The sequence below is a fragment of the Poecilia reticulata genome, linkage group LG14 (assembly GCF_000633615.1).
Source record: "Poecilia reticulata strain Guanapo linkage group LG14, Guppy_female_1.0+MT, whole genome shotgun sequence".
Taxonomy (NCBI): domain Eukaryota; kingdom Metazoa; phylum Chordata; class Actinopteri; order Cyprinodontiformes; family Poeciliidae; genus Poecilia; species Poecilia reticulata.
Genome location: NC_024344.1, coordinates 10,326,771 through 10,336,323, shown reverse-complemented (window position 1 = coordinate 10,336,323; position 9,553 = coordinate 10,326,771). Strand labels below are relative to the sequence as shown.

General features: G+C 37.6%; 1 protein-coding gene across 5 annotated transcripts in view; it reads right to left on the bottom strand.

Annotated features, from left to right (window-relative positions):
* The window catches only part of LOC103475800 (sorting nexin-19-like), a 142,820-nt gene that overhangs the window by 113,832 nt on the left and 19,435 nt on the right, over positions 1-9,553 (bottom strand). For 3 of the 5 annotated variants that reach the window (XM_017308583.1, XM_017308582.1, XM_017308584.1), the window contains exon 2: positions 6,473-6,524. The gene's annotated coding sequence lies outside the window, so the exon portion shown is untranslated. Of the gene's footprint in view, positions 1-6,472; positions 6,525-6,612; positions 6,678-9,553 lie in introns of those variants that run through there. The other 2 variants (XM_017308587.1, XM_017308588.1) reach the window with 1 other exon arrangement.

Here is a 9,553-nt window from a genome sequence, read left to right as displayed (position 1 = left end):
CACACACACACACACACACACACACACACACACACACACACACACACACACACACACACACACACACACACAAGTTCAAATCAGACAGATATTAACAGCTCAGACGGACAGAGCCGGGTGGGCATCTGCTGCTCATTTTATTTCTGTTATGGGTAATTTAATAAGGAAATCTCCCAAAAATTTGCACTGAAAGATGAAAAAGCCTTTTAGCGTTATAATAAGATTAGTAAAACTTTTTAATCTGCAATAAGGGAAATGGTACAAGGAACCACAACAGAGCTCAAGTAACCATTACTAAGGTTTTGGATATGAATCAACTGTGACTGCTATGGTTTGTTTACGCAGAAGTTCAAAGACGAACCTCATTTCAGTGAATCGTTCTATAACCACTAGGAAGTGATTCCTCCGATGTAGTTGATCAATACTAAATTAAAAAAATTACATTTGAGAATATACGAATATTACATATTTTCCTAGATAGCATTTTAAACCACAGAAGGTTGGACAATGGCTCATAATATTTCTAAAACACAAATCCAAAGACATTAATTCACTAGAAATGCATCCAGAAGGAGTGAAATAAGCTATTGTGGAGCAACAACTGAAGTAAACCAAAATATTCTGACAAAAACAAAAAATTATATATTCTACTGTTTGTACAATATGGGCTGAAGATTCACAGAGCTAAAAGCTACAAACAAACTATTACTCCAAAGAGAAATCCAGTTACCCGCACTGATTAAGGCAATTAAGGCCAAAACTAATTGTTTTTATCTTGTTGTTTTACAGGTGTGACCTGACTAAAACATATGCAAAGTCATTTTTATAAACCTTGTTTAGGTCARAGATTAAAATACTTGTGACATAGTTTAGAGTTTTCAAAGCCAAGAGAAAATATCACAAGCTMMTCATCAGGCATCCATCAAAGTGTRCATGCTTAACCTAAATAAGTTTGGATCAACTAAAAAAAATATACATAACACTTTGTTGATATGTTTATAGACAGAAAAGGAAGGGGATTTCCTTCAGCTTAGATGCATTTAAGGAAAAATAAAGCAAAAATAAAAAATTTYCAGGATTTGGACTGAATCTGGCTTGATTCTGAACACTAGCCGACTATTCATCATACAAATTAATAATAATGCACAGGGGAAAAAACGGCACTCATAATCTCCAGGTGTGAGATTGTAAATAGAGAAAAGATGTGAGCTGTGGTCAGAAAAACAGTGGTCTGCTACTGTTCATCAATGTTGCACAGTTATTTGCACTATTACATACTAAAACTCAATCAAAAATGAAATGATAAATAAGAAAAACTTTTCATCAGTATCCCAACACTACTGTAAGATTTTCTGGTGAAGGCACAAGACAATGAGGTTTAAAAAAAGGYCAATGGGAAAAGAAAGAATATTCTGACGGAGCCTCCAGCTTCAGTTTTGAAAGCGACACGTTGAGATGAAATGAAAATGTTGATAAAAAGCAAAAATCCTTGAATGCGACTGCTGTGCTTGCAGGTRTTTAAACAATACATAGATCACAAGCAAATTCTTTCCATTATCAGAAAGCTAAAGTAGGTTCACCTGATTTCTGTAAATGCCAAATATAGACTCAGATTTCCGTCCTATAAATGATCTGGTGAGGTTCTAATGAAACTAAAATCTTACATCAAGTACAGAAAAGCCACACACCATGAATCCCTGCTCGTCTTTACCCACTGAAAATAAAAAAAACAGACAATTGGAAAATTTTATGGAAAATTAAGAACATAAAACCCTTAAATTAAGTGTCATTTTTATATTTGTTTGTGTAGAGCAGACTGAGAGATATGAGGACTGTGAACCTATAAACAGCATTTCTGTGATATTACCAAGATATTTACAAATTTAGAAGCAAAAAAACTACATAGTGATTCCACAAATAAACCATTTTAAAATGTTACTAAAAGTGTGATTATGTACCAGTTTTAAAACATTACTTGTTCAAATAATTAAACAATATTATTTAAGCCATAAAGACACTTTCTTCATATAAATCAATCAYGTTAAATCTAATATTACAGACATAACAGATAAGCAATGGACATATAAAGCTTGTCTGAGTCRCAGAAGACAAATGGATTATAAAGTTTATTTTTATGTCTTGTTTATCTTCGGAGGGACTTTGTAGATATGACCCGTTTATAGTAGCCAAAAAAAACATCTTTCATAATCTCCATGCTGCAGTGATAAAGCTGGTTTTCTGCTAAGTAAATCCAAGTCTGGAGATAAATTGAGCCCATCTGATTCTGAGTCTGAACAGGCTAAAGATTAATGTGTTCATAATAAAATCGGTGGTACTAACAAGACAATGGTAACATTAAACTTTAAAGAGGAGTTATAATGTTTATCTCTTTAATTCAATTAGTTATAAATTGTGTTCTGATAAAAGTTCAACAAAACAATCACTGCCGGYTCTTGATTCAGTTCCCTGTCGTGTAAATGTATATTAAACACTGGTTTTGGACTTGTTACCAGTATAGGAAACAGAGACACGTCCAGTGAAGTGCTTGTGAATATAGACGTCGTTCTGATGGTTTCCGATACCTGACAGGAGTCTTCTGAAGACCGGACCACCATGCTGAGCCGACATGGAAAGAGGCTTCTGATCTGCTGTGACCGAGCTGACGGGTTATAAGCTGATTAGCTATATCCTTCCTTCCTCTGTTGATTCTTTAAGAACTGCCAGAGGCTGAGCTATGACTGGTGTACAGTAACAACAAGGCACTACACACTTTTGAGGCGCTGAAGACTTCTGAAACTAAATGAGACACACCAGGCAGACTCTGCTCCGCTCGCTTCCCGAACAAAATGTACGGACTACAGTGAGATGTTGTCATTCACATTCATTATGTGGTACCGTTTGTCTACTTTAGATTATTGATAAGTTAAGTCAATTCAACCCAAAATGAAAAGGACAAGCAACTCAGTCACAAATACGTTWGTTTTTTTTAAACACAGATTACATTTTCCCTGTGGTATTCCCCTTTCTTTGTCCTTTTCACACCAGTGAGCGGAAAAACCTTTTTCCAACAGAAAAGTCAGACATTATTAGTAGTAATGGAGCAGCGAGGTTTTAACACTGGACATCTGCACGTATCAAAATTAAAGTTTTAAGATAAAGAATAATTGAATTTATTAAAATGTAAGATAATAGCTAATGTCACATATAACTAGACCTGAATTAATTTGCTATTTGGCCATTTGACCCAAAAAGCAGAGAGCCCAGATCCGCATTTTGAATAAATTCTTGTTGTATTTATTCTTCTGTCTCCCTCTTTACTGCTTCTTCTTTTTTTGCTGCAGTGCTCTGTGATTGGTTGAACACATGTGTCAAGCACCGTCAGGATAAGGAGTCTTATTGGCTGGTAATTCAACCCTACTCCACACTTCACCAACCACACTCTCCCAAGGCCTGGGCGTAAATGAGCAGGCAGACAGATGAGTGGCTCAGGTGGGGTTTCGCTACTAAAGAGATGGGAAGAAGCACTTTTCGCCACTCCAGGTAACACAGCACCAGCATGGGGACAGGGTAGCAACAACAGGCACATATGAATCTGCTGGGATCAGTGGTTTAAGAAAAAACATTTTAATGCATTCACTTTTTATTGCAGAAGCATAAACTCCCACTGAAAAATCTAATTTTTATTTTGAGTTTTTAGCACGGAATCGCTGCTGCAACAATTGTCACCCCAAACAAATCTCTTGAACCAAATTAAGCAAATATTCTTTAACATATTTGGTTTTTCCTGGAAATAGAAAAAATTCAAACAAGGAAATCATTTATTTTGCAGTCTAGGTTTAGCAGCATGCACGGTGAGTACCTTGGTTACGAAGGGGGGAAAAAAAAATTCATCACTTTTTGTGAGAGAACTGCAGCAAAAACCGATGTCTTGGAGTCACCGAGTCTCCATAACAACCMCACAATGCCATCTTCATGCCAACTGGTCGTTTGGGAGGTGTGCCAGCAAAAAAAGAAGCTTTTCTCGTCCTACCAACAAAAACAACTCTCCAGGTAGAGCATTTTCTGTAACAAACACTCCAGGTGGGCTTGACACGAAACAAGGACTATGTTAGAAAACACCTCATGCTAACTGTGAAATATACTAGAGGATCTATAGTGCTGTGGGCCTCTTGTTCTGTAATCGTGAACTCAGCAGTGCTAGAGCATTTTCTACAAAACTCATATGGACTTTTAACAGTAAACTGATTCGGGTCATTGTTGGATCTTTCGGCAAAAATTATAATCCAACACCTTCAGCCAAATTGAGCAGAAATGTTTCACCAGAGACAAAATAAATCAACTACCATTGACCTGAAGGATGGAGGATGTAGGCTTAAAATTGTATCATGTTGTGGCATTTATTCCAAAAATGATAAAAGTGATGATATAATTCTTTTTTAATATTAGGCTCTGCATAACGTTCTATAATACTGATATATAGCGTCATTTATAATATTGAGAAGCAAACAATAATTGCATTTGAATTTAATATTTACTGATGCTCTGACAGATGAACCCGGATAGATCCGTCCCTTATCATCATCATTATGAATCACAATGCTTGCCGCACCATTTTATTCCGAAACAACATTAAACAATTCAATATTTGCCCTTGGATAATGGACATCGGAGTCCCCAGACAGAGATGCTAAGGGATGCATCCTGAGGGACGAGCTGAACAGAAGAGAGCATAAGAACGAAGCCAGAACTCTGAACAATACGGGTCGGACAGCTTTGCTCCTCATGGGCCGGGGTCTTTCAGGTTTTAGATGTGCTAAAACACCTGATTTAAACGTTTGAGTCATACCCTCCGCCTGTCACCAAGTTCTGCAAGACGCTGTCCTTTGAGGACTGGAGCTGCCCACACGTGCTCTAGAGAGAATGTGCAAAGATGAGTGGTGAAAGATCTGTGTCTCTGTGTGCTTCAACCTTGTTAAACGTTATAGGAGGAGATTCAGTGCCGTCTGGTTTTCAGCAGGATCTTATTTCATTGGAATTATTTAGAGCGCTTCTCAAAAACAAGCAACGTAATTCTATCAATCAAGGTCACTGCTTTTAAACCGTTTTATAATTTGTTTTAGACTCGTGTATATGGTTACAGTAGTTTTACTTTTGTGTGACCAGGTCGTAATGTGTTGCAGATTTCTGCCCACGTTCCTCTTGCAAATGAAATCTGTATCTCATTGAAGTTTTACATGGTCAAATAAAGGAAAGAAAGAAGGTTGTAGAATGTATCAACAGCAGCGATACCAATAACGCTGCCAATGGTGATTTTTTTAAACACGTTTTTCCCCTGTCAATGCATATTCAAAAGCCTGGATTTCTCAAAAATTGGCAATTTAAGAATGTTTCTGCAATAACATACAACATTAAAGCTTTTCATACGTCTTTAGAGGGGTGCCAGTGTATTTTTCTACATCTGTATATCACTTTTCCTTACATGTATTTATTCTGGAAAATGCAACTGAGTGAGCATTTATTGTATAATTTATAAATTATTGTGATAAAGTTCTGATTGTGATATTTATTGTTACCACGATAAATTCCAATGAATGTTTAAAACCCGCCATATTTCTACATTGTCTGAATTGTTATTTTTACCAGTTTTTCCACAGTTTGTTCAATAAGACTATCAATAAATATGAATGCATTTAAAAATATGATTAAATGCAGCTACTGTGTGCAGTTTGTGATACAAATGACACTTCTTAACATTTCTGGTGTCCTAAAGAGGCATTTTAAAAATGGAAATGTTTTTCAAGAGCAGATATTGTGTTTGTGGTGCAATGATTGCCGTGTCATGCCCAAAAAATGAATTAATAGTTCTTATCGTCACTTTTATCGGTATAGCAATAGTACCACAAAATGTTAAGATAAAACTTTAAGTCCATATCGCCCACATTTAGAAGTAATTATTTAAAGCAAGATTTCCACAAGTTTATAATCATTAGCATAATCAGTGTTGATTGCTTTTCTGAAATCTACGCCAAAACCACCAAACAGTAAAGTGCTAAAGGTCACTTTAGGATAGCTCATCAAAGCTTAAAAAGGTTTGCAAATCCGGCTGACATCACACACACGCACGCACACAAAAAATGCAACAAAACTGGGTCACGTCACTGCTTTGAGTCACTTAATGTGTACAACACCAATCTAAATAGCTGCATGAGCATGCAGGATAAATCCACAGACACGCACGCACACACACACACACACACACATACACACACACACTAGCATAAAGTAGTAGAGAGATGCAACAGCATTCAGTGTCTCTCAGACATAGCACACCAAAAATCGGCAGATAGCGATGAGAAAAAGTGAGTTTTCCAACAGCGATTCTGCCAATATTGTAGTCTATCACACAGCAGTAGGTGTGATTTTCACCTGCAGGCCAGACAGAAAAATAAAGCTCTGTGAAGATTCAACTTACCAGTGGGACTTGGTTGGCGCTCTCCGTCCACTGCAAGAGCTCTTTCAGCCACCTAAACAAAATGAAAAACAACGACTGAAACAGATGTATTTGTCCAAACGGTAAAATACAGTCGAACACTGATGCTGTGATCCACTGACTCTTTGTGCTTTTGCCATGGTGCTCCACATACACCAGTGATAATGTGAAGTCTAATATTCAGATCAGAGCAAGAGTGGCTGTTTCGCAGATTGAGGTCAGGATTTGGTACRGAGTGTTATGTAACCCGATATATGGGCCAGAATAATAGTATTACATATGAGACAGCAGTTCAAATGGAAGTCATGGTAGAGAAAGGCAAGCAGAGACAGACTGCGAGAGCAACTATATTTTTAGGCCATGGCTCAGACAGACATGCCCCAGAGAGCTTTTCTATATTAAAAGTATTTTAATTGCTCTACTTTGCTATTATTGTGTGCTCTCCGCTTTTACCCCTTACATTCCGTGTTTCACTTTCTGATTATTCCTCGATTTTAACATATCCGCAATATAATGCCCTCACTTTTGCACTTATATTTAAAGATCTCATTCAGGTCTTGTCAATCTGTCATTACTACGTCTGCTTTTTGTTCTCCTCTATTGCTTGAGAAGGGTGGGATATCCGCATTGGTTGCTATGGCACCAGACAGCTCCTCGTTTTCTCAGCAAACTGCTATCTGTGATTGTGTGTTTCAGTGTGCAAGACTCTGGACGTGTGTGTGTGCGTGTGTGGGTGTGTATGCTACCACCTGTCCACATGTGGGCACAGGCACTGTATACATGCATGCATAGTTTACTGAGAGTTGTTGCAGCAAAATGACAACTAGTGTCTAAAGATGTATGCTCCAAAATGCTCAGCAATATGCCCAGCTCTTTACTAACCTGCTGGATGTCACATCTGGTGAACATCTGTTTAAAGTAGCAGAGTATATTTCAGTGTCTCAGTCAGTGAGTGTGTGTGTGTGTGTGTAGGCTTCCCTACATTCGGAGGGAATTTAATGATTGGCACAAAAGAATAAACCTGTCATAGAATATGTCAAGTACTAAATGAGTAATGWTCAGAACATGCAGGATAATTGTTAAAATAATAGATGTAATATATTTTTATGCATTTGCTTCATGTTATTCATGGCTTGGAACCTGTCATAGTTTGCGATGGGCGAGTGGAGTGGAAACKTTACCCTTTCGATAGGTCATTAGCGCATCACAGGGCCAACACAGAGATRTAAAGACAAACAGTGAACAAACACAAACATCTCTGACCAATTTACTCTACAGTCAACTGCAAACCTAAAGTTACTGGAGAAAACACACCCACACAGAGGGAGAGCAACACACACTAGGGCCTGCAAATTAACAATTAGAACAGGAAACCTGCTTTCTGTGAGGTGACAATGTTAACGAACACAATACTGATTATTATCCTTATTATTCGTCACAACTTCCACTTTCTATATTCACTTATTCAGTAGTTCATAGGCGAGACTTGGGGAAYACTCTGGACATTACTGTGCATCATAAAGATGCACAGTAACTTTTTATCCTTTTAAAAATTGAAATAATTGATCTTTATGTTTCTAGGGCACGGCGCTTTTGCTTTATGGCAAATAGACATTGAGTTTGAGTCTGAACAAGAGGATAACAGCAGCAACCASCATATACCGAGCTCCCAGCCCAAATCCAGACTTTTTTCCTGATAAAGAGAGAAATCATATTAAAAGGAAATTCAATCTTAATTTGGTTTCATTAAGTAATCCARATGGCCTGGAGGTTAGCTTACCTAAAATTAAAATTAAATAATAGAGATTGACCAGCGTTAGACAAAAGCAACTTCATTTATAAGATTAGTACATACAGGAAATTGCAAAACATGTAGATCAAGAGAACTAAGGTTTTGCAGCAAAGGGCAKAGAAAAAGTATAACACACTCAGATTGAATGGTTTTCAATTTATTYTGTGTTTTCTTATCTCATTTTTAGTCTTTTTTGCGATTATTTTATATTTCCTCTTTGATAACTTTGTTTTTTTTAAAAATTATTTTTATAGAAATTCTTTGCACTTTCCCTGGACTCCATGTTTTTCCCCCATTTTGTGCACCAGCAGATGGCAGTGTCTCCATGGTGCTAACTTTTCCAAACAAAATGTAGTCAGTGGTTTTTAAAAGAAGTGCGCATATCTAACTAATAATAAAGGGTATTAGGAGCTTTTTAGATTTTGTGAAAGTAAGCTTTTTTTCTCCTCCTCTTAAGGATTTTTTTTTTTTAATTATTTTAAATCCTTGAGTAAATACACATTGAAATAGCAAAAACTGTTAAAAGACCAAGAACAGAGACTTTTCCTGCATTATCTAGGATAATCAGGACATAATTAGAGCCAAGAAATATCAAAATGAGAGTMAGGGAGGACTGAATATTTACAAAGTACAGTAAACCTACTTGCTGAAAAATATCTCAAATAAAGTAGCCCGAAACTGAAGGAACTCTATGAACTTGCTGTTCTGACAGCTGAGTAAAGGTGGAGTAAAAAAAGTGAGGAGCAGTCGTCAGTCAGTGAGGAAGTGCATGTGTGTGTCTCTGTTCATGCATGTGTGTGTCGAGGCTTTAGTGTTAAGTGAGTKGRGTGTGTTTTTTCCACTGTGTGAGGCCTCAGGCTGGGGTAGGGTGAGGCGGAGCTCTGGGGAGGCGCAGCATGGGGCGGGCTGCTTCAGCTGAACTCGGTGCACTGTATCTGCGCTCAGGGCGGGAGGTCACAGAGTCCAGCATTCCTCCAGAGCGCTTTCTGTTTACATGACTGCTGCTGGGCCTGGGGGAGGTGGCAGCTCTACATATCTACACMGTTAGATAAAACCATACCTCGCATTTATGTTCTACCTAACAAGGATTGTCATCTTTTATTTGTAGTCTTGGAAGCGTTCAGGACACAAATATCAGTTCCCTCCRACTGCCTGGATGTGGATTCGAACACAAACAGTAGCAGCAGTTTATCGGAGGAACATCATCACAGTTATACGACTTTACTTCCTGCTTATCATCAGAACCTGATGAAGTGTATTACAATACGACA